At 34.7% G+C, this 23373-nt stretch overlaps 1 long non-coding RNA gene, 18 other non-coding genes and 4 pseudogenes across 19 annotated transcripts; all 23 read left to right on the top strand.

Annotated features, from left to right (window-relative positions):
- Positions 1 to 16: 16 nt before the first annotated feature.
- LOC144858797 (uncharacterized) lies at positions 17 to 3700 on the top strand. Its single transcript, XR_013616661.1, has 3 exons — positions 17 to 31; positions 3186 to 3395; positions 3516 to 3700. It is a non-coding gene; the product is annotated as an uncharacterized LOC144858797 (long non-coding RNA).
- Positions 3701 to 4443: 743 nt separating this feature from the next.
- LOC144836340 (U2 spliceosomal RNA) lies at positions 4444 to 4635 on the top strand. The gene has a single exon (XR_013611194.1). It is a non-coding gene; the product is annotated as a U2 spliceosomal RNA (small nuclear RNA).
- A 594-nt stretch (positions 4636 to 5229) lies between these two features.
- On the top strand, positions 5230 to 5421 carry LOC144836339 (U2 spliceosomal RNA). Its single transcript, XR_013611193.1, has one exon. It is a non-coding gene; the product is annotated as a U2 spliceosomal RNA (small nuclear RNA).
- A 604-nt stretch (positions 5422 to 6025) lies between these two features.
- On the top strand, positions 6026 to 6217 carry LOC144836365 (U2 spliceosomal RNA). Its single transcript, XR_013611216.1, has one exon. It is a non-coding gene; the product is annotated as a U2 spliceosomal RNA (small nuclear RNA).
- Positions 6218 to 6814: 597 nt separating this feature from the next.
- LOC144836364 (U2 spliceosomal RNA) lies at positions 6815 to 7006 on the top strand. Its single transcript, XR_013611215.1, has one exon. It is a non-coding gene; the product is annotated as a U2 spliceosomal RNA (small nuclear RNA).
- Positions 7007 to 7600: 594 nt separating this feature from the next.
- On the top strand, positions 7601 to 7792 carry LOC144836363 (U2 spliceosomal RNA). Its single transcript, XR_013611214.1, has one exon. It is a non-coding gene; the product is annotated as a U2 spliceosomal RNA (small nuclear RNA).
- Positions 7793 to 8389: 597 nt separating this feature from the next.
- On the top strand, positions 8390 to 8581 carry LOC144836337 (U2 spliceosomal RNA). Its single transcript, XR_013611192.1, has one exon. It is a non-coding gene; the product is annotated as a U2 spliceosomal RNA (small nuclear RNA).
- Positions 8582 to 9175: 594 nt separating this feature from the next.
- On the top strand, positions 9176 to 9394 carry LOC144836413 (U2 spliceosomal RNA; annotated as a pseudogene).
- A 1089-nt stretch (positions 9395 to 10483) lies between these two features.
- On the top strand, positions 10484 to 10643 carry LOC144836418 (U2 spliceosomal RNA; annotated as a pseudogene).
- A 597-nt stretch (positions 10644 to 11240) lies between these two features.
- On the top strand, positions 11241 to 11432 carry LOC144836336 (U2 spliceosomal RNA). The gene has a single exon (XR_013611191.1). It is a non-coding gene; the product is annotated as a U2 spliceosomal RNA (small nuclear RNA).
- Positions 11433 to 12035: 603 nt separating this feature from the next.
- Positions 12036 to 12227, top strand: LOC144836335 (U2 spliceosomal RNA). The gene has a single exon (XR_013611190.1). It is a non-coding gene; the product is annotated as a U2 spliceosomal RNA (small nuclear RNA).
- A 597-nt stretch (positions 12228 to 12824) lies between these two features.
- LOC144836388 (U2 spliceosomal RNA) lies at positions 12825 to 13016 on the top strand. The gene has a single exon (XR_013611235.1). It is a non-coding gene; the product is annotated as a U2 spliceosomal RNA (small nuclear RNA).
- Positions 13017 to 13610: 594 nt separating this feature from the next.
- Positions 13611 to 13802, top strand: LOC144836362 (U2 spliceosomal RNA). Its single transcript, XR_013611213.1, has one exon. It is a non-coding gene; the product is annotated as a U2 spliceosomal RNA (small nuclear RNA).
- A 597-nt stretch (positions 13803 to 14399) lies between these two features.
- Positions 14400 to 14591, top strand: LOC144836334 (U2 spliceosomal RNA). The gene has a single exon (XR_013611189.1). It is a non-coding gene; the product is annotated as a U2 spliceosomal RNA (small nuclear RNA).
- A 594-nt stretch (positions 14592 to 15185) lies between these two features.
- Positions 15186 to 15403, top strand: LOC144836411 (U2 spliceosomal RNA; annotated as a pseudogene).
- A 1089-nt stretch (positions 15404 to 16492) lies between these two features.
- On the top strand, positions 16493 to 16652 carry LOC144836417 (U2 spliceosomal RNA; annotated as a pseudogene).
- A 597-nt stretch (positions 16653 to 17249) lies between these two features.
- Positions 17250 to 17441, top strand: LOC144836333 (U2 spliceosomal RNA). Its single transcript, XR_013611188.1, has one exon. It is a non-coding gene; the product is annotated as a U2 spliceosomal RNA (small nuclear RNA).
- Positions 17442 to 18044: 603 nt separating this feature from the next.
- On the top strand, positions 18045 to 18236 carry LOC144836331 (U2 spliceosomal RNA). The gene has a single exon (XR_013611187.1). It is a non-coding gene; the product is annotated as a U2 spliceosomal RNA (small nuclear RNA).
- A 597-nt stretch (positions 18237 to 18833) lies between these two features.
- On the top strand, positions 18834 to 19027 carry LOC144836402 (U2 spliceosomal RNA). The gene has a single exon (XR_013611248.1). It is a non-coding gene; the product is annotated as a U2 spliceosomal RNA (small nuclear RNA).
- Positions 19028 to 19622: 595 nt separating this feature from the next.
- On the top strand, positions 19623 to 19814 carry LOC144836330 (U2 spliceosomal RNA). Its single transcript, XR_013611186.1, has one exon. It is a non-coding gene; the product is annotated as a U2 spliceosomal RNA (small nuclear RNA).
- A 594-nt stretch (positions 19815 to 20408) lies between these two features.
- Positions 20409 to 20600, top strand: LOC144836361 (U2 spliceosomal RNA). The gene has a single exon (XR_013611212.1). It is a non-coding gene; the product is annotated as a U2 spliceosomal RNA (small nuclear RNA).
- Positions 20601 to 21190: 590 nt separating this feature from the next.
- Positions 21191 to 21382, top strand: LOC144836329 (U2 spliceosomal RNA). The gene has a single exon (XR_013611185.1). It is a non-coding gene; the product is annotated as a U2 spliceosomal RNA (small nuclear RNA).
- Positions 21383 to 21985: 603 nt separating this feature from the next.
- Positions 21986 to 22177, top strand: LOC144836328 (U2 spliceosomal RNA). Its single transcript, XR_013611184.1, has one exon. It is a non-coding gene; the product is annotated as a U2 spliceosomal RNA (small nuclear RNA).
- The last annotated feature ends 1196 nt before the right edge of the window (positions 22178 to 23373 follow it).

Here is a 23373-nt window from a genome sequence, read left to right as displayed (position 1 = left end):
TCTCCAGTGTAGGATACGATAGCTGTTAAAAGTAAGTAACGAAGCTTTATTATAGGCATGTGGTTTGGTGGTTTTTATTAGATTAATTATTATATAGGCCTATAAACCTCAGGGCCGTAGCCAGGATCTGTCAAGGGGGGGTTCGGACAATAAGTATTTGGGTCACTGCGCCGCGGGTGGGGTCTGAGGCGAATTTAGTGACACCCCTTGATGGCCGGAAATGGTACTCTCGTACATAACATTCATGATAAATGGCACCTCTAATTGGCCGGAAAAACACTCTCATGCAGCATGCTACGATTGAACAAAACGATCGTACTTTTTTCCTCCTCCTCACGATAACATTTGTTGCCGCCGTATGTTAGATGCGCGTGCTCTGTGTGCGGAACCACCACCGATTGTTTGATCATTCACTCGGTATTTTGTTTTGCGTTCAAGTTACAAGCCCCCCAAAAAAAGCACAATTTGGGTGAGAAGGCAAATTCAATGCTTATTATAGCCAGGGGCGGACCCAGTGGTGTTTCCCTTGTGGCCCGGGCAACAGCCTTAATTTCATACTAAATGTTGTTTCTGCCACTAAATTAAAATTGAGTTCCATTTCATCGTATACAATATCCATCCGGACCCGGAACTTGATAGGCTTAGTCATAAAGTAGTTACAGAGTTGCAGGGCATTTTATTATTGTTGAATGTTTTGATATTTTTATTGTTAAAACGACCTTCACAACCAAAATATTTCTTTTCATTTTAAATGGAACGCTACAAAAATAATCCTCTGCTTATCGGAGCATGAATACCTAATAACCAGACAAGAACGTATCTTTGTTACGTTTTACTATCAATCCATTTTCATGTCACGCAATCCATTTTTCAACAATATAGTAGTATAACAATAACATTTTGATTGAATAGTGAGGGATTAGTTACAGTTTGACTTTGAATAAACCATTGGCAATTTACTGAAAATCCAAAATTATTCAATTAAAGAAACGCTCAACACATGAGAAATAGATGTCGGTCGATAAACTTCTGACGACGACTAAAACAACGACAATCAGCTAAATGTTAGTGATTTTATTTCATCTCTGGCTTGTTACATTTTTCATGACACATTACCGGACTTCCCCCTCCTCTCGCAATGAACGACAGTACAGATCTTCCCTATCTAGGCTCGTGTATGTAGCATACTACGTTATTCACAAATTACCCACGCATAGCAGTGTTACTAGAGCCATCACAGATTACCTCTAATGGATCAATCATTCATACATGAATTCAAAAATTCATCGACAAACGAAATATAGCCTATATTCATTCCTTTTAAATATTAGGCATATTGCCAAGGCTAATAATCGATTTGTCCATAATTATTGCGTTTTGCCGGGGGTTTTCCATAATCTAAGGCCAATTTTTAGGCCAAATCATAATTGTGCGTATTCTGTATTTCCGATGCGTGTAGTACCATATTTATCTTCATTTCCGTACGTTCGTAAATATTAGGCCGAATTTCCGTAGTAATTTATAGACGTTCCGAAATTTGAACCGTGTTATACCGGTAGCAGAGCAAAGTTTGCTTCTTTCTGCAAATGTCCTATCATTCTTTTCTATGTTTTATTTGGAGTGTGGTTTAAAACAACACTTTTGTAAAGTTTATAGTGGATAAATAAAAATGAATTTTTGGAAATGGTGGTTTTAACATCTGACTTTATTTAGCATTTTTAAATGAATTAAAATTCCAAATTATACAATTTAACCTTTTGCTCAATATATTTATAGCAACAGCTTCATATTTTTTGTATAACTTTTTAAAATTATTAATTGATAATTAATTTACATTAATTGAGTACAGTTATTAGAATGTATTACCGTACCAAAAGTACCTTCATCGGAGAACTCCCGTGACGTTCGCATTGAACGAAAAAAAAATTATCATGAATTTTACGTGCGAGAGTACCATTTGCGGCCATCTAGGGGTGTCATTTAACAATTTTCTTGCTCAAATACTCAGTGTCTACAGCCCTGGAGTCTTTGGGCAACCCTCTTAAAATAGTCCTGCGACCGCCCCTGATAGCTCTATCTATATTTATTTACAGCAATTTGTTGAGGAAACTAAATATATCAATGTAAATAGGTGGTATTGATACAGTTGAGTAGGCCTACGTAATCGGCTGGTGGTCTAGAAAAAAATAATCGAATGCTATAGGTGTAAACTACAGTACATGATACCATAGATATTATAGTGTAATATATTAAATTTACTATAATCCACTATACTTCATAGCCACACATACATATTGTAGGTAACCGCAGCGTTCCATTTTTTGATGTACGTCGGAAGGCTATATAATGCATGCTGACTGCCAGTGATCGAAACAATAGGTACGCGGTTGTCTAGCGGTGTCCTTTGTACGATTCGTTCGTGCCCAAGCTCACGTCAATATCATGTTACATCCTGGGACCAAAAATTCGTATTATTTTTCGGCAACCAATTCATTTGTTTAACAATAAGGTATGAGTTATTCACGAACGAGTTAACGAATTTTTCAATTTACAAATAACCTTTTGTATTGTGGGGCACGTATTTGGAGGATTTTCAGAGATGAGGGTGGTGAGGTATTGGGGATGTCGGGGATGGGGGTTCGCAGTCGGTTAAGGGGGGGTTCGCTGTAAAGGGGGGGTTCGCCCGAACCATAAAAACCCCCCCTGACTACGGGCCTGAACCTAGATCTAGGCCTAAAACTTAAAAATGATAGCTAAATAAATAAGGCTAGCTAGGCCTAGAGGGTAGGCCAGGCCGGCTAGGCGCGGCCTCCTACCTAGCCTATCTAGGCGGCCTCTACTAGGCCTAGGTTAGGCCTAAAGTAGGCAGCCTAGAGGCCTACTTAGCCTACAGTAGCCTCTCGGGCGGGGGCTAGTCCTAGACCAGGCCTAGCCTACTTACCTGGGTCTAGCTAGTACAGTAGGTTAGGCATAGGCTAGCTAGGCCTAGCCGTAGGCTAGGTAGACCTTAAACTTAATTAAAAGCAGACCTAGGCCTAGCCGGCTAGGCCTATAATTAATAATAGGCCTAGGCTAGCTAGGCAGGCTAGGGGCCTAGTTATTAATATTAGTTATTACAGTAGCTGGGTATTAGTAGGCCAAGGCCTATATTAAATTCTTATTATAAACATTATTTTTAATTATAGTTACAGCCTACATGATGTCATGGAGGGATAAAATAAGTTTAAACATGAAAGAGCACCTCTGCTCTGATCAGCAGCAATGATGATGTTCAGAAAAGGAGAAAGAAATGTGACCACATGTACCGTAATACTCTAGTATATAGGGCCTACTATACTACGAGCTGAGGAAAGGGAGAGGAACATACTTTAAAGTATGTGAAGCATGTGGACAAGGTAATTTGACTTTAAAAATCAGAACAATGTCAATAATGTATTGTAATTTGTATGATGTTGTCATATTAATGATAATATTAATATAATTAATAGTTTCCGTTCCTATTTCATGCTTTTTAGGAAAGTACATAATCAGGTGAAAATGTTCGGAAAAGGTGAACCAGACATCAAGAAAACTGTTTCAGATATATGGGGATAAGAAGAGAATACTGCCAAAGATGTCATCATTAGATACTTTTAGCAATAGGCCTATAGTTGGTTTGAGAAGAGATGGCCACACTCTATTTAAGCAGAGACTGGTAATTGCCATCCATTAATTCAGCAGTTGAATTGAATAATGTAATGTTTTAAAGTTGAATAAAATTGTACCAAGCTTAATCAATATTTTTTTGTATTTTAGTGATTTTTATTTGTGCACCTTTTTAACAGAAATTTGAATCTTAGAAGAGCATTATTGAACCTTTTATTAGGGTGTAAAGTTGCACCTTTATTTAGAGGTTGAATTTTGCTCCTTTGGGGAGCTGCTATTGTTGCATTTCGTTTGCACCTTTTAGGGTAGAAAATTACACCTTATATGGTGCAAATGTGAACTCCAAAGGAGCATTATAGCACCCTTTATCAGGGTTCAAAATTGCACCTTCCGTCAAAGGTGCAGTTGTGCACCTTAAAGGGAGCTGCTATTGTTGCATCGGTTTGCACCTTTTTAGGTAGAGATTTGCACCTTTTTTTTTTAGTGTGTACGCTACTTACTTTATTGTATGTTTTCTCTGTATTGTTATGTAAATTGACAACGTAATGTGTTCTATAACGTTAACGGTGTGTTACGACCATCGAACGTAAGACGTCATCAATTTTGTTTAAGAAAAACATGTTGGTAGTTATTACAAATTAATTTTATTATTCTATAATCTCTGTAAAAACTTTTACATTTTCAACGGTATGGCTTAACACATCGGTCGAATGTATACATTAGCTACATTGTATGTATCACACTGATTCGACAACAAGTCGTCATTTGTTGGTACTAGTTGAGATTCGTTTAATTGTTATCGCTTCTCGGCCTTTTGGCTAAGATCATGTGTAGTATCTGTTCTTTTCAGCTTAATATCTGAAACGCTGCTCATCGAGTAGCTTCTATATTAAACTGATTTTTGAATTCAGGCCATGGAATAGGAGCTTGCTCCATCCTGGCCACGGGTTGACCTGGTATTGCAGTACATCCAGGATTGGCCCAACCTATCAAGATAATTGTTATTTTAAAAAATAGAATCTGTAACACTGTTATTGTCTGTATTTACGTAATAGGTTACGTGTTGTTACGTTATATTTTTTTATTAGAGAAATATTATTATTTGTCTAAATAAAGCGTTACTGTACTTTCAGTTGATCGTTTAATTATTAAAATGCACAGAGAAACGAATGGGCTTAATTTCAAGTTTATTTTATTGACGTAATTTATAGCCATGAGACGTACATTTTACTGTTTCGTCTTTGTTTGACGGTCCGGTTCGACAAACCTTACGCTACTTACTTCATTGTATGTATACTCTGTATTGTTATGTAAATTGACAACGTAACGTAATGTGTTCTGTAACGTTAACGGTGTGTTACGACCATTGAACGTTAGACGTCATCAGTTTTGTTTAAGAAAAACATGTTGGTAGTTATTACAAATTAATTATATTATTCTATAATCTCTGTAAAAACTTTTACATTTTCAACGGTATGGCTTAACACATCGGTCGAATGTATACATTAGCTACATTGTATGTATCACACTGATTCGACAACAAGTCGTCATTTGTTGGTACTAGTTGAGATTCGTTTAATTGTTATCGCTTCTCGGCCTTTTGGCTAAGATCATGTGTAGTATCTGTTCTTTTCAGCTTAATATCTGAAACGCTGCTCATCGAGTAGCTTCTATATTAAACTGATTTTTGAATTCAGGCCATGGAATAGGAGCTTGCTCCATCCTGGCCACGGGTTGACCTGGTATTGCAGTACATCCAGGATTGGCCCAACCTATCAAGATAATTATTGTTTTTAAAAAATAGAATCTGTCACAGTGTAACACTGTTATTGTCTGTATTTACGTAACAGGTTACGTGTTGTTTCGTTATATTTTTTCATTAGAGAAATATTATTATTTGTCTGAATAAAGCGTTACTGTACTTTCAGTTGATCGTTTAATTGTTAAAATGCACAGAGAAACGAATGGGCTTAATTTCAAGTTTATTTTATTGACGTAATTTATAGGCATGAGACGTACATTTTACTGTATCGTCTTTGTTTTACGGTCCGGCTCGACAAACCTTACGCTACTTACTTTATTGTGTGTATTCTCTGTATTGTTATGTAAATTGACAACGTAACGTAATGTGTTCTATAACGTTAACGGTGTGTTACGACCATCGAACGTAAGACGTCATCAGTTTTGTTTTAAAAAAACATGTTGGCAGTTATTACAAATTAATTATATTATTTCTATAATCTCTGTAAAAACTTTTACATTTTCAACGGTATGGCTTAACACATCGGTCGAATGTATACATTAGCTACATTGTATGTATCACACTGATTCGACAACAAGTCGTCATTTGTTGGTACTAGTTGAGATTCGTTTAATTGTTATCGCTTCTCGGCCTTTTGGCTAAGATCATGTGTAGTATCTGTTCTTTTCAGCTTAATATCTGAAACGCTGCTCATCGAGTAGCTTCTATATTAAACTGATTTTTTAATTCAGGCCATGGAATAGGAGCTTGCTCCATCCTGGCCACGGGTTGACCTGGTATTGCAGTACATCCAGGATTGGCCCAACCTATCAAGATAATTATTATTTTAAAAAAATAGAATCTGTCACACTGTAACACTGTTATTGTCTGTATTTACGTAACAGGTTACGTGTTGTTACGTATATTTTTTCATTAGAGAAATATTATTATTTGTCTAAATAAAGCGTTACTGTACTTTCAGTTGATCGTTTAATTATTAAAATGCACAGAGAAACGAATGGGCTTAATTTCAAGTTTATTTTATTGACGTAATTTATAGGCATGAGACGTACATTTTACTATTTCGTCTTTGTTTGACGGTCCGGCTTGACAAACCTTACGCTACTTACTTTATTGTATGTATTCTCTGTATTGTTATGTAAATTGACAACGTAATGTGTTCTATAACGTTAACGGTGTGTTACGACCATCGAACGTAAGACGTCATCAATTTTGTTAAAGAAAAACATGTTGGTAGTTATTACAAATTAATTATATTATTCTATAATCTCTGTAAAAACTTTTACATTTTCAACGGTATGGCTTAACACATCGGTCGAATGTATACATTAGCTACATTGTATGTATCACACAGATTCGACAACAAGTCGTCATTTGTTGGTACTAGTTGAGATTCGTTTAATTGTTATCGCTTCTCGGCCTTTTGGCTAAGATCATGTGTAGTATCTGTTCTTTTCAGCTTAATATCTGAAACGCTGCTCATCGAGTAGCTTCTATATTAAACTGATTTTTTAATTCAGGCCATGGAATAGGAGCTTGCTCCATCCTGGCCACGGGTTGACCTGGTATTGCAGTACATCCAGGATTGGCCCAACCTATCAAGATAATTGTTATTTTAAAAAATAGAATCTGTAACACTGTTATTGTCTGTATTTACGTAATAGGTTACGTGTTGTTACGTTATATTTTTTTATTAGAGAAATATTATTATTTGTCTAAATAAAGCGTTACTGTACTTTCAGTTGATCGTTTAATTATTAAAATGCACAGAGAAACGAATGGGCTTAATTTCAAGTTTATTTTATTGACGTAATTTATAGCCATGAGACGTACATTTTACTATTTCGTCTTTGTTTGACGGTCCGGTTCGACAAACCTTACGCTACTTACTTCATTGTATGTATACTCTGTATTGTTATGTAAATTGACAACGTAACGTAATGTGTTCTGTAACGTTAACGGTGTGTTACGACCATTGAACGTTAGACGTCATCAGTTTTGTTTAAGAAAAACATGTTGGTAGTTATTACAAATTAATTATATTATTCTATAATCTCTGTAAAAACTTTTACATTTTCAACGGTATGGCTTAACACATCGGTCGAATGTATACATTAGCTACATTGTATGTATCACACTGATTCGACAACAAGTCGTCATTTGTTGGTACTAGTTGAGATTCGTTTAATTGTTATCGCTTCTCGGCCTTTTGGCTAAGATCATGTGTAGTATCTGTTCTTTTCAGCTTAATATCTGAAACGCTGCTCATCGAGTAGCTTCTATATTAAACTGATTTTTTAATTCAGGCCATGGAATAGGAGCTTGCTCCATCCTGGCCACGGGTTGACCTGGTATTGCAGTACATCCAGGATTGGCCCAACCTATCAAGATAATTATTATTTTAAAAAAATAGAATCTGTCACACTGTAAAACTGTTATTGTCTGTATTACGTAACAGGTTACGTGTTGTTACGTATATTTTTTTATTAGAGAAATATTATTATTTGTCTAAATAAAGCGTTACTGTACTTTCAGTTGATCGTTTAATTATTAAAATGCACAGAGAAACGAATGGGCTTAATTTCAAGTTTATTTTATTGACGTAATTTATAGGCATGAGACGTACATTTTACTATTTCGTCTTTGTTTGACGGTCCGGCTCGACAAACCTTACGCTACTTACTTTGTTGTATGTATTCTCTGTATTGTTATGTAAATTGACAACGTAATGTGTTCTATAACGTTAACGGTGTGTTACGACCATCGAACGTAAGACGTCATCAATTTTGTTTAAAAAAAAACATGTTGGCAGTTATTACAAATTAATTATATTATTCTATAATCTCTGTAAAAAGTTTTACATTTTCAACGGTATGGCTTAACACATCGGTCGAATGTATACATTAGCTACATTGTATGTATCACACTGATTCGACAACAAGTCGTCATTTGTTGGTAGTAGTTGAGATTCGTTTAATTGTTATCGCTTCTCGGCCTTTTGGCTAAGATCATGTGTAGTATCTGTTCTTTTCAGCTTAATATCTGAAACGCTGCTCATCGAGTAGCTTCTATATTAAACTGATTTTTGAATTCAGGCCATGGAATAGGAGCTTGCTCCATCCTGGCCACGGGTTGACCTGGTATTGCAGTACATCCAGGATTGGCCCAACCTATCAAGATAATTGTTATTTTAAAAAATAGAATCTGTAACACTGTTATTGTCTGTATTTACGTAATAGGTTACGTGTTGTTACGTTATATTTTTTTATTAGAGAAATATTATTATTTGTCTAAATAAAGCGTTACTGTACTTTCAGTTGATCGTTTAATTATTAAAATGCACAGAGAAACGAATGGGCTTAATTTCAAGTTTATTTTATTGACGTAATTTATAGCCATGAGACGTACATTTTACTGTTTCGTCTTTGTTTGACGGTCCGGTTTGACAAACCTTACGCTACTTACTTCATTGTATGTATACTCTGTATTGTTATGTAAATTGACAACGTAACGTAATGTGTTCTGTAACGTTAACGGTGTGTTACGACCATTGAACGTTAGACGTCATCAGTTTTGTTTAAGAAAAACATGTTGGTAGTTATTACAAATTAATTATATTATTCTATAATCTCTGTAAAAACTTTTACATTTTCAACGGTATGGCTTAACACATCGGTCGAATGTATACATTAGCTACATTGTATGTATCACACTGATTCGACAACAAGTCGTCATTTGTTGGTACTAGTTGAGATTCGTTTAATTGTTATCGCTTCTCGGCCTTTTGGCTAAGATCATGTGTAGTATCTGTTCTTTTCAGCTTAATATCTGAAACGCTGCTCATCGAGTACAGGGGTGAGGGAATATCAATTTCTTTCACTTGTCCCAGGACAAGTACCTGCACGGAATTCACTTGTCCGAGAAAAAAATTTACTTGTCCCTCTTTATTGCGCAATAGGCATAAAATTGCGCAATAGGCGTAAAATTACACAAGTGTCAACAAATGTCACGCAAGTGTTTATTGTCTATTTAAAATTCAGCAGTTTATAGGCCTAGCCTAGACTTTTTTAGCCCGCTCAATATTTTGATAAAAATAACGGTCATTTTTAGGTTTTATTTTATTAACAAAACAGTGCGAGTACTGTAGGCCTAATTAATAAATAGTAGTTAAATAAAAAATAAAAGAATTGAATTACCAAAAAAACTGTGGTGTCTATTTAGTATAATAAATACAAACGTATCATAGCCTAGTCATACATGTGAACTGATCTTTAGTACTGCAGCTATGCCGGCTAGCTAGGTATTTTTTTTTTTTTAATAATTTCTATTTTGTCCAGGCATAATTAATTAACAAAATAATACCTAATTAATGTAGGGCTGGCTAGGCCCAATACTAATTAAAGCTTAGGCCTAGACCGTCACCATGGAGAGAGAGAAAAATACCTCCTCTTCAGGCCCCAGGAGGCCATCCATACTCTAGAAGTTAGGCCTCCTACTCTACAACTTCTGTACGGAGAGAGGATGTTTTTGTTATTATCCAATTCACTAAATAAAATAGCTTGTTGCATTTCACAGGTAAATTTATAAAAAACACTCTTTTCCCTATGAAACCACTTTATCAATTGTCCGTTCCATGCACGATGTACAGAGAAAAATGAAAATACTGGGCCTACCACCTCCTCGCGTGTGTACAGCCTCCATGTTGATGCATGGTATTTTTCATCAACAATACCTGGTAGAGTCCATTAATTACGGGGGTTCTTTTTAACTGGGCATTTTTTAATTACCCAGTTAACCTATTTCTCAACCACTGCATGGTCCAAAAATGTTTTAATTACCTCCCCAAATAGAAAATCGTGTAATCTATAATGATGTGACTCAGGTCATTGACCAATCAGTGATGTATTAAATGCACTGGGTTTAATGTGCTTTGAAGAAGCTTGCTATTTTTGTTAATGCACATGGCTAAGTGTTGGCACATGGTTTTCTGTGCTCTTAGTTTTAATTTCCTGAATTTCAAAAGTGCTTGTCCTGGGACAAGAGGATACGTCAAATGTGGTTGTCCGACCGTAAAAAACACTTGTCCCGGGCGTCGGGCAAGTGGGTTCGCTCAGCCCTGGAGTAGCTTCTATATTAAACTGATTTTTGAATTCAGGCCATGGAATAGGAGCTTGCTCCATCCTGGCCACGGGTTGACCTGGTATTGCAGTACATCCAGAGGATTGGCCCAACCTATCAAGATAATTATTATTTTAAAAAAATAGAATCTGTCACACTGTAACACTGTTATTGTCTGTATTTACGTAACAGGTTACGTGTTGTTACGTATATTTTTTCATTAGAGAAATATTATTATTTGTCTAAATAAAGCGTTACTGTACTTTCAGTTGATCGTTTAATTATTAAAATGCACAGAGAAACGAATGGGCTTAATTTCAAGTTTATTTTATTGACGTAATTTATAGGCATGAGACGTACATTTTACTATTTCGTCTTTGTTTGACGGTCCGGCTTGACAAACCTTACGCTACTTACTTTATTGTATGTATTCTCTGTATTGTTATGTAAATTGACAACGTAATGTGTTCTATAACGTTAACGGTGTGTTACGACCATCGAACGTAAGACGTCATCAATTTTGTTAAAGAAAAACATGTTGGTAGTTATTACAAATTAATTATATTATTCTATAATCTCTGTAAAAACTTTTACATTTTCAACGGTATGGCTTAACACATCGGTCGAATGTATACATTAGCTACATTGTATGTATCACACTGATTCGACAACAAGTCGTCATTTGTTGGTACTAGTTGAGATTCGTTTAATTGTTATCGCTTCTCGGCCTTTTGGCTAAGATCATGTGTAGTATCTGTTCTTTTCAGCTTAATATCTGAAACGCTGCTCATCGAGTAGCTTCTATATTAAACTGATTTTTGAATTCAGGCCATGGAATAGGAGCTTGCTCCATCCTGGCCACGGGTTGACCTGGTATTGCAGTACATCCAGGATTGGCCCAACCTATCAAGATAATTATTGTTTTTAAAAAATAGAATCTGTCACAGTGTAACACTGTTATTGTCTGTATTTACGTAACAGGTTACGTGTTGTTTCGTTATATTTTTTCATTAGAGAAATATTATTATTTGTCTGAATAAAGCGTTACTGTACTTTCAGTTGATCGTTTAATTGTTAAAATGCACAGAGAAACGAATGGGCTTAATTTCAAGTTTATTTTATTGACGTAATTTATAGGCATGAGACGTACATTTTACTGTATCGTCTTTGTTTTACGGTCCGGCTCGACAAACCTTACGCTACTTACTTTATTGTGTGTATTCTCTGTATTGTTATGTAAATTGACAACGTAACGTAATGTGTTCTATAACGTTAACGGTGTGTTACGACCATCGAACGTAAGACGTCATCAGTTTTGTTTAAAAAAAACATGTTGGCAGTTATTACAAATTAATTATATTATTCTATAATCTCTGTAAAAACTTTTACATTTTCAACGGTATGGCTTAACACATCGGTCGAATGTATACATTAGCTACATTGTATGTATCACACTGATTCGACAACAAGTCGTCATTTGTTGGTACTAGTTGAGATTCGTTTAATTGTTATCGCTTCTCGGCCTTTTGGCTAAGATCATGTGTAGTATCTGTTCTTTTCAGCTTAATATCTGAAACGCTGCTCATCGAGTAGCTTCTATATTAAACTGATTTTTGAATTCAGGCCATGGAATAGGAGCTTGCTCCATCCTGGCCACGGGTTGACCTGGTATTGCAGTACATCCAGGATTGGCCCAACCTATCAAGATAATTATTATTTAAAAAAAATAGAATCTGTCACACTGTAACACTGTTATTGTCTGTATTTACGTAACAGGTTACGTGTTGTTACGTATATTTTTTCATTAGAGAAATATTATTAATTGTCTAAATAAAGCGTTACTGTACTTTCAGTTGATCGTTTAATTATTAAAATGCACAGAGAAACGAATGGGCTTAATTTCAAGTTTATTTTATTGACGTAATTTATAGGCATGAGACGTACATTTTACTATTTCGTCTTTGTTTGACGGTCCGGCTCGACAAACCTTACGCTACTTACTTTATTGTATGTATTCTCTGTATTGTTATGTAAATTGACAACGTAATGTGTTCTATAACGTTAACGGTGTGTTACGACCATCGAACGTAAGACGTCATCAATTTTGTTTAAGAAAAACATGTTGGTAGTTATTACAAATTAATTATATTATTCTATAATCTCTGTAAAAACTTTTACATTTTCAACGGTATGGCTTAACACATCGGTCGAATGTATACATTAGCTACATTGTATGTATCACACTGATTCGACAACAAGTCGTCATTTGTTGGTACTAGTTGAGATTCGTTTAATTGTTATCGCTTCTCGGCCTTTTGGCTAAGATCATGTGTAGTATCTGTTCTTTTCAGCTTAATATCTGAAACTCTGCTCATCGAGTAGCTTCTATATTAAACTGATTTTTTAATTCAGGCCATGGAATAGGAGCTTGCTCCATCCTGGCCACGGGTTGACCTGGTATTGCAGTACATCCAGGATTGGCCCAACCTATCAAGATAATTGTTATTTTAAAAAATAGAATCTGTAACACTGTTATTGTCTGTATTTACGTAATAGGTTACGTGTTGTTACGTTATATTTTTTTATTAGAGAAATATTATTATTTGTCTAAATAAAGCGTTACTGTACTTTCAGTTGATCGTTTAATTATTAAAATGCACAGAGAAACGAATGGGCTTAATTTCAAGTTTATTTTATTGACGTAATTTATAGCCATGAGACGTACATTTTACTATTTCGTCTTTGTTTGACGGTCCGGTTCGACAAACCTTACGCTACTTACTTCATTGTATGTATACTCTGTATTGTTATGTAAATTGACAACGTAACGTAATGTGTTCTGTAACGTTAACGGTGTGTTACGACCATTGAACGTTAGACGTCATCAGTTTTGTTTAAGAAAAACATGTTGGTAGTTATTACAAATTAATTATATTATTCTATAATCTCTGTAAAAACTTTTACATTTTCAACGGTATGGCTTAACACATCGGTCGAATGTATACATTAGCTACATTGTATGTATCACACTGATTCGACAACAAGTCGTCATTTGTTGGTACTAGTTGAGATTCGTTTAATTGTTATCGCTTCTCGGCCTTTTGGCTAAGATCATGTGTAGTATCTGTTCTTTTCAGCTTAATATCTGAAACGCTGCTCATCGAGTAGCTTCTATATTAAACTGATTTTTTAATTCAGGCCATGGAATAGGAGCTTGCTCCATCCTGGCCACGGGTTGACCTGGTATTGCAGTACATCCAGGATTGGCCCAACCTATCAAGATAATTATTATTTTAAAAAAATAGAATCTGTCACACTGTAAAACTGTTATTGTCTGTATTACGTAACAGGTTACGTGTTGTTACGTATATTTTTTTATTAGAGAAATATTATTATTTGTCTAAATAAAGCGTTACTGTACTTTCAGTTGATCGTTTAATTATTAAAATGCACAGAGAAACGAATGGGCTTAATTTCAAGTTTATTTTATTGACGTAATTTATAGGCATGAGACGTACATTTTACTATTTCGTCTTTGTTTGACGGTCCGGCTCGACAAACCTTACGCTACTTACTTTGTTGTATGTATTCTCTGTATTGTTATGTAAATTGACAACGTAATGTGTTCTATAACGTTAACGGTGTGTTACGACCATCGAACGTAAGACGTCATCAATTTTGTTTAAAAAAAAACATGTTGGCAGTTATTACAAATTAATTATATTATTCTATAATCTCTGTAAAAAGTTTTACATTTTCAACGGTATGGCTTAACACATCGGTCGAATGTATACATTAGCTACATTGTATGTATCACACTGATTCGACAACAAGTCGTCATTTGTTGGTAGTAGTTGAGATTCGTTTAATTGTTATCGCTTCTCGGCCTTTTGGCTAAGATCATGTGTAGTATCTGTTCTTTTCAGCTTAATATCTGAAACGCTGCTCATCGAGTAGCTTCTATATTAAACTGATTTTTGAATTCAGGCCATGGAATAGGAGCTTGCTCCATCCTGGCCACGGGTTGACCTGGTATTGCAGTACATCCAGGATTGGCCCAACCTATCAAGATAATTGTTATTTTAAAAAATAGAATCTGTAACACTGTTATTGTCTGTATTTACGTAATAGGTTACGTGTTGTTACGTTATATTTTTTTATTAGAGAAATATTATTATTTGTCTAAATAAAGCGTTACTGTACTTTCAGTTGATCGTTTAATTATTAAAATGCACAGAGAAACGAATGGGCTTAATTTCAAGTTTATTTTATTGACGTAATTTATAGCCATGAGACGTACATTTTACTGTTTCGTCTTTGTTTGACGGTCCGGTTTGACAAACCTTACGCTACTTACTTCATTGTATGTATACTCTGTATTGTTATGTAAATTGACAACGTAACGTAATGTGTTCTGTAACGTTAACGGTGTGTTACGACCATTGAACGTTAGACGTCATCAGTTTTGTTTAAGAAAAACATGTTGGTAGTTATTACAAATTAATTATATTATTCTATAATCTCTGTAAAAACTTTTACATTTTCAACGGTATGGCTTAACACATCGGTCGAATGTATACATTAGCTACATTGTATGTATCACACTGATTCGACAACAAGTCGTCATTTGTTGGTACTAGTTGAGATTCGTTTAATTGTTATCGCTTCTCGGCCTTTTGGCTAAGATCATGTGTAGTATCTGTTCTTTTCAGCTTAATATCTGAAACGCTGCTCATCGAGTACAGGGTGAGGGAATATCAATTTCTTTCACTTGTCCCAGGACAAGTACCTGCACGGAATTCACTTGTCCGAGAAAAAAATTTACTTGTCCCTCTTTATTGCGCAATAGGCATAAAATTGCGCAATAGGCGTAAAATTACACAAGTGTCAACAAATGTCACGCAAGTGTTTATTGTCTATTTAAAATTCAGCAGTTTATAGGCCTAGCCTAGACTTTTTTAGCCCGCTCAATATTTTGATAAAAATAACGGTCATTTTTAGGTTTTATTTTATTAACAAAACAGTGCGAGTACTGTAGGCCTAATTAATAAATAGTAGTTAAATAAAAAATAAAAGAATTGAATTACCAAAAAAACTGTGGTGTCTATTTAGTATAATAAATACAAACGTATCATAGCCTAGTCATACATGTGAACTGATCTTTAGTACTGCAGCTATGCCGGCTAGCTAGGTATTTTTTTTTTTTTAATAATTTCTATTTTGTCCAGGCATAATTAATTAACAAAATAATACCTAATTAATGTAGGGCTGGCTAGGCCCAATACTAATTAAAGCTTAGGCCTAGACCGTCACCATGGAGAGAGAGAAAAATACCTCCTCTTCAGGCCCCAGGAGGCCATCCATACTCTAGAAGTTAGGCCTCCTACTCTACAACTTCTGTACGGAGAGAGGATGTTTTTGTTATTATCCAATTCACTAAATAAAATAGCTTGTTGCATTTCACAGGTAAATTTATAAAAAACACTCTTTTCCCTATGAAACCACTTTATCAATTGTCCGTTCCATGCACGATGTACAGAGAAAAATGAAAATACTGGGCCTACCACCTCCTCGCGTGTGTACAGCCTCCATGTTGATGCATGGTATTTTTCATCAACAATACCTGGTAGAGTCCATTAATTACGGGGGTTCTTTTTAACTGGGCATTTTTTAATTACCCAGTTAACCTATTTCTCAACCACTGCATGGTCCAAAAATGTTTTAATTACCTCCCCAAATAGAAAATCGTGTAATCTATAATGATGTGACTCAGGTCATTGACCAATCAGTGATGTATTAAATGCACTGGGTTTAATGTGCTTTGAAGAAGCTTGCTATTTTTGTTAATGCACATGGCTAAGTGTTGGCACATGGTTTTCTGTGCTCTTAGTTTTAATTTCCTGAATTTCAAAAGTGCTTGTCCTGGGACAAGAGGATACGTCAAATGTGGTTGTCCGACCGTAAAAAACACTTGTCCCGGGCGTCGGGCAAGTGGGTTCGCTCAGCCCTGGAGTAGCTTCTATATTAAACTGATTTTTGAATTCAGGCCATGGAATAGGAGCTTGCTCCATCCTGGCCACGGGTTGACCTGGTATTGCAGTACATCCAGAGGATTGGCCCAACCTATCAAGATAATTATTATTTTAAAAAAATAGAATCTGTCACACTGTAACACTGTTATTGTCTGTATTTACGTAACAGGTTACGTGTTGTTACGTATATTTTTTCATTAGAGAAATATTATTATTTGTCTAAATAAAGCGTTACTGTACTTTCAGTTGATCGTTTAATTATTAAAATGCACAGAGAAACGAATGGGCTTAATTTCAAGTTTATTTTATTGACGTAATTTATAGGCATGAGACGTACATTTTACTATTTCGTCTTTGTTTGACGGTCCGGCTTGACAAACCTTACGCTACTTACTTTATTGTATGTATTCTCTGTATTGTTATGTAAATTGACAACGTAATGTGTTCTATAACGTTAACGGTGTGTTACGACCATCGAACGTAAGACGTCATCAATTTTGTTAAAGAAAAACATGTTGGTAGTTATTACAAATTAATTATATTATTCTATAATCTCTGTAAAAACTTTTACATTTTCAACGGTATGGCTTAACACATCGGTCGAATGTATACATTAGCTACATTGTATGTATCACACTGATTCGACAACAAGTCGTCATTTGTTGGTACTAGTTGAGATTCGTTTAATTGTTATCGCTTCTCGGCCTTTTGGCTAAGATCATGTGTAGTATCTGTTCTTTTCAGCTTAATATCTGAAACGCTGCTCATCGAGTAGCTTCTATATTAAACTGATTTTTGAATTCAGGCCATGGAATAGGAGCTTGCTCCATCCTGGCCACGGGTTGACCTGGTATTGCAGTACATCCAGGATTGGCCCAACCTATCAAGATAATTATTGTTTTTAAAAAATAGAATCTGTCACAGTGTAACACTGTTATTGTCTGTATTTACGTAACAGGTTACGTGTTGTTTCGTTATATTTTTTCATTAGAGAAATATTATTATTTGTCTGAATAAAGCGTTACTGTACTTTCAGTTGATCGTTTAATTGTTAAAATGCACAGAGAAACGAATGGGCTTAATTTCAAGTTTATTTTATTGACGTAATTTATAGGCATGAGACGTACATTTTACTGTATCGTCTTTGTTTTACGGTCCGGCTCGACAAACCTTACGCTACTTACTTTATTGTGTGTATTCTCTGTATTGTTATGTAAATTGACAACGTAACGTAATGTGTTCTATAACGTTAACGGTGTGTTACGACCATCGAACGTAAGACGTCATCAGTTTTGTTTAAAAAAAACATGTTGGCAGTTATTACAAATTAATTATATTATTCTATAATCTCTGTAAAAACTTTTACATTTTCAACGGTATGGCTTAACACATCGGTCGAATGTATACATTAGCTACATTGTATGTATCACACTGATTCGACAACAAGTCGTCATTTGTTGGTACTAGTTGAGATTCGTTTAATTGTTATCGCTTCTCGGCCTTTTGGCTAAGATCATGTGTAGTATCTGTTCTTTTCAGCTTAATATCTGAAACGCTGCTCATCGAGTAGCTTCTATATTAAACTGATTTTTGAATTCAGGCCATGGAATAGGAGCTTGCTCCATCCTGGCCACGGGTTGACCTGGTATTGCAGTACATCCAGGATTGGCCCAACCTATCAAGATAATTATTATTTAAAAAAAATAGAATCTGTCACACTGTAACACTGTTATTGTCTGTATTTACGTAACAGGTTACGTGTTGTTACGTATATTTTTTCATTAGAGAAATATTATTAATTGTCTAAATAAAGCGTTACTGTACTTTCAGTTGATCGTTTAATTATTAAAATGCACAGAGAAACGAATGGGCTTAATTTCAAGTTTATTTTATTGACGTAATTTATAGGCATGAGACGTACATTTTACTATTTCGTCTTTGTTTGACGGTCCGGCTCGACAAACCTTACGCTACTTACTTTATTGTATGTATTCTCTGTATTGTTATGTAAATTGACAACGTAATGTGTTCTATAACGTTAACGGTGTGTTACGACCATCGAACGTAAGACGTCATCAATTTTGTTTAAGAAAAACATGTTGGTAGTTATTACAAATTAATTATATTATTCTATAATCTCTGTAAAAACTTTTACATTTTCAACGGTATGGCTTAACACATCGGTCGAATGTATACATTAGCTACATTGTATGTATCACACTGATTCGACAACAAGTCGTCATTTGTTGGTACTAGTTGAGATTCGTTTAATTGTTATCGCTTCTCGGCCTTTTGGCTAAGATCATGTGTAGTATCTGTTCTTTTCAGCTTAATATCTGAAACTCTGCTCATCGAGTAGCTTCTATATTAAACTGATTTTTTAATTCAGGCCATGGAATAGGAGCTTGCTCCATCCTGGCCACGGGTTGACCTGGTATTGCAGTACATCCAGAGGATTGGCCCAACCTATCAAGATAATTATTATTTTAAAAAAATAGAATCTGTCACACTGTAACACTGTTATTGTCTGTATTTACGTAACAGGTTACGTGTTGTTACGTATATTTTTTCATTAGAGAAATATTATTATTTGTCTAAATAAAGCGTTACTGTACTTTCAGTTGATCGTTTAATTATTAAAATGCAGAGAAACGAATGGGCTTAATTTCAAGTTTATTTTATTGACGTAATTTATAGGCATGAGACGTACATTTTACTATTTCGTCTTTGTTTGACGGTCCGGCTCGACAAACCTTACGCTACTTACTTTATTGTATGTATTCTCTGTATTGTTATGTAAATTGACAACGTAATGTGTTCTATAACGTTAACGGTGTGTTACGACCATCGAACGTAAGACGTCATCAGTTTTGTTTAAAAAAAACATGTTGGCAGTTATTACAAATTAATTATATTATTCTATAATCTCTGTAAAAACTTTTACATTTTCAACGGTATGGCTTAACACATCGGTTGAATGTATACATTAGCTACATTGTATGTATCACACTGATTCGACAACAAGTCGTCATTTGTTGGTACTAGTTGAGATTCGTTTAATTGTTATCGCTTCTCGGCCTTTTGGCTAAGATCATGTGTAGTATCTGTTCTTTTCAGCTTAATATCTGAAACGCTGCTCATCGAGTAGCTTCTATATTAAACTGATTTTTGAATTCAGGCCATGGAATAGGAGCTTGCTCCATCCTGGCCACGGGTTGACCTGGTATTGCAGTACATCCAGGATTGGCCCAACCTATCAAGATAATTGTTATTTTAAAAAATAGAATCTGTAACACTGTTATTGTCTGTATTTACGTAATAGGTTACGTGTTGTTACGTTATATTTTTTTATTAGAGAAATATTATTATTTGTCTAAATAAAGCGTTACTGTACTTTCAGTTGATCGTTTAATTATTAAAATGCACAGAGAAACGAATGGGCTTAATTTCAAGTTTATTTTATTGACGTAATTTATAGCCATGAGACGTACATTTTACTGTTTCGTCTTTGTTTGACGGTCCGGTTCGACAAACCTTACGCTACTTACTTCATTGTATGTATACTCTGTATTGTTATGTAAATTGACAACGTAACGTAATGTGTTCTGTAACGTTAACGGTGTGTTACGACCATTGAACGTTAGACGTCATCAGTTTTGTTTAAGAAAAACATGTTGGTAGTTATTACAAATTAATTATATTATTCTATAATCTCTGTAAAAACTTTTACATTTTCAACGGTATGGCTTAACACATCGGTTGAATGTATACATTAGCTACATTGTATGTATCACACTGATTCGACAACAAGTCGTCATTTGTTGGTACTAGTTGAGATTCGTTTAATTGTTATCGCTTCTCGGCCTTTTGGCTAAGATCATGTGTAGTATCTGTTCTTTTCAGCTTAATATCTGAAACGCTGCTCATCGAGTAGCTTCTATATTAAACTGATTTTTTAATTCAGGCCATGGAATAGGAGCTTGCTCCATCCTGGCCACGGGTTGACCTGGTATTGCAGTACATCCAGGATTGGCCCAACCTATCAAGATAATTATTATTTTAAAAAAATAGAATCTGTAACACTGTTATTGTCTGTATTTACGTAATAGGTTACGTGTTGTTACGTTATATTTTTTTATTAGAGAAATATTATTATTTGTCTAAATAAAGCGTTACTGTACTTTCAGTTGATCGTTTAATTATTAAAATGCACAGAGAAACGAATGGGCTTAATTTCAAGTTTATTTTATTGACGTAATTTATAGGCATGAGACGTACATTTTACTATTTCGTCTTTGTTTGACGGTCCGGCTCGACAAACCTTACGCTACTTACTTTATTGTATGTATTCTCTGTATTGTTATGTAAATTGACAACGTAATGTGTTCTATAACGTTAACGGTGTGTTACGACCATCGAACGTAAGACGTCATCAATTTTGTTTAAGAAAAACATGTTGGTAGTTATTACAAATTAATTATATTATTCTATAATCTCTGTAAAAACTTTTACATTTTCAACGGTATGGCTTAACACATCGGTCGAATGTATACATTAGCTACATTGTATGTATCACACTGATTCGACAACAAGTCGTCATTTGTTGGTACTAGTTGAGATTCGTTTAATTGTTATCGCTTCTCGGCCTTTTGGCTAAGATCATGTGTAGTATCTGTTCTTTTCAGCTTAATATCTGAAACGCTGCTCATCGAGTAGCTTCTATATTAAACTGATTTTTGAATTCAGGCCATGGAATAGGAGCTTGCTCCATCCTGGCCACGGGTTGACCTGGTATTGCAGTACATCCAGGATTGGCCCAACCTATCAAGATAATTATTGTTTTTAAAAAATAGAATCTGTCACAGTGTAACACTGTTATTGTCTGTATTTACGTAACAGGTTACGTGTTGTTTCGTTATATTTTTTCATTAGAGAAATATTATTATTTGTCTGAATAAAGCGTTACTGTACTTTCAGTTGATCGTTTAATTGTTAAAATGCACAGAGAAACGAATGGGCTTAATTTCAAGTATATTTTATTGACGTAATTTATAGGCATGAGACGTACATTTTACTGTATCGTCTTTGTTTTACGGTCCGGCTCGACAAACCTTACGCTACTTACTTTATTGTGTGTATTCTCTGTATTGTTATGTAAATTGACAACGTAACGTAATGTGTTCTATAACGTTAACGGTGTGTTACGACCATCGAACGTAAGACGTCATCAGTTTTGTTTAAAAAAAACATGTTGGCAGTTATTACAAATTAATTATATTATTCTATAATCTCTGTAAAAACTTTTACATTTTCAACGGTATGGCTTAACACATCGGTCGAATGTATACATTAGCTACATTGTATGTATCACACTGATTCGACAACAAGTCGTCATTTGTTGGTACTAGTTGAGATTCGTTTAATTGTTATCGCTTCTCGGCCTTTTGGCTAAGATCATGTGTAGTATCTGTTCTTTTCAGCTTAATATCTGAAACGCTGCTCATCGAGTAGCTTCTATATTAAACTGATTTTTGAATTCAGGCCATGGAATAGGAGCTTGCTCCATCCTGGCCACGGGTTGACCTGGTATTGCAGTACATCCAGGATTGGCCCAACCTATCAAGATAATTATTATTTAAAAAAAATAGAATCTGTCACACTGTAACACTGTTATTGTCTGTATTTACGTAACAGGTTACGTGTTGTTACGTATATTTTTTCATTAGAGAAATATTATTATTTGTCTAAATAAAGCGTTACTGTACTTTCAGTTGATCGTTTAATTATTAAAATGCACAGAGAAACGAATGGGCTTAATTTCAAGTTTATTTTATTGACGTAATTTATAGGCATGAGACGTAACATCGAGACGCTTAAATCTGTTACATCTAGCAACACGTAATGAATCGGTTGAAGCTGCATGGTCCACAGATGGAAGAGTACACTGTCTGCTAAAGAACAAGAAAAAGATCGTCATCAGATCAGATTCTGACCTCAACCATCTTTGAGTCTCCGCCCAAATCAGGAATGATCAACAAACAGCTAAGTACTCCTTACTTAACACAAACTCATAACTGAAAACAACATTCATAAAAGACGCTCTTCTTTTTCCGTCATATTATTCATCATTTTAATTTCATTTATCAATCATTATTTTGATTATCATAATTATTACTTCTATTTTCATCATTAACTTTTGTTTGACAATGTTTTTATTATTAAACTGGTGAGAGTGGCTGGATCACGAATGAGAGGCATGAAGAAGATGAAGCGGACAGAAGAGAAGAGGAAGTGGTCAGCCAGGGAAACAATGCCAAGCATCAAGATAGCTTATATACTTTTTGAATGGAAAATAATAACAATTTAACACTTTAAACATAAATACACATCTCCAACATTTTCAATTTTAATTATTTTTAATTTTTTGTTGTTGTTTTCATTCATCATATCATATTTTTTATCAATATCAGTTAACTTAATTTTAACCAAATGTTAAATTGCAATTTTGATTCTTTTTTTTTTTTTTCTCTTTTTTAAGTACGTTAAGTCGTAGTTTTTTGTTTTTGTAACACATATATTTTTTTTTTTTTTTGGTATGTACTATGCAGATGATATAGACTCTAGCACCTCGGAACATGACCGACTAACCAACCTAATTTTTTCACCCTTTTTAAATGATTCTGACAATTTTACTACTAATATTGATCCTGATACACATTTTTTCTCTAACGACCAAAACTTATCTCAATACTACTACCCCAACTCATTCCCGAATACTAAATCTGACTGCTTTTCTACAATTCATTTTAACTCTAG

This window comes from Antedon bifida, chromosome 2, assembly GCF_963402885.1.
Source record: "Antedon bifida chromosome 2, ecAntBifi1.1, whole genome shotgun sequence".
NCBI classification, from domain to species: Eukaryota; Metazoa; Echinodermata; class Crinoidea; order Comatulida; family Antedonidae; genus Antedon; species Antedon bifida.
This window is presented reverse-complemented; position numbering and strand designations above follow the sequence as displayed.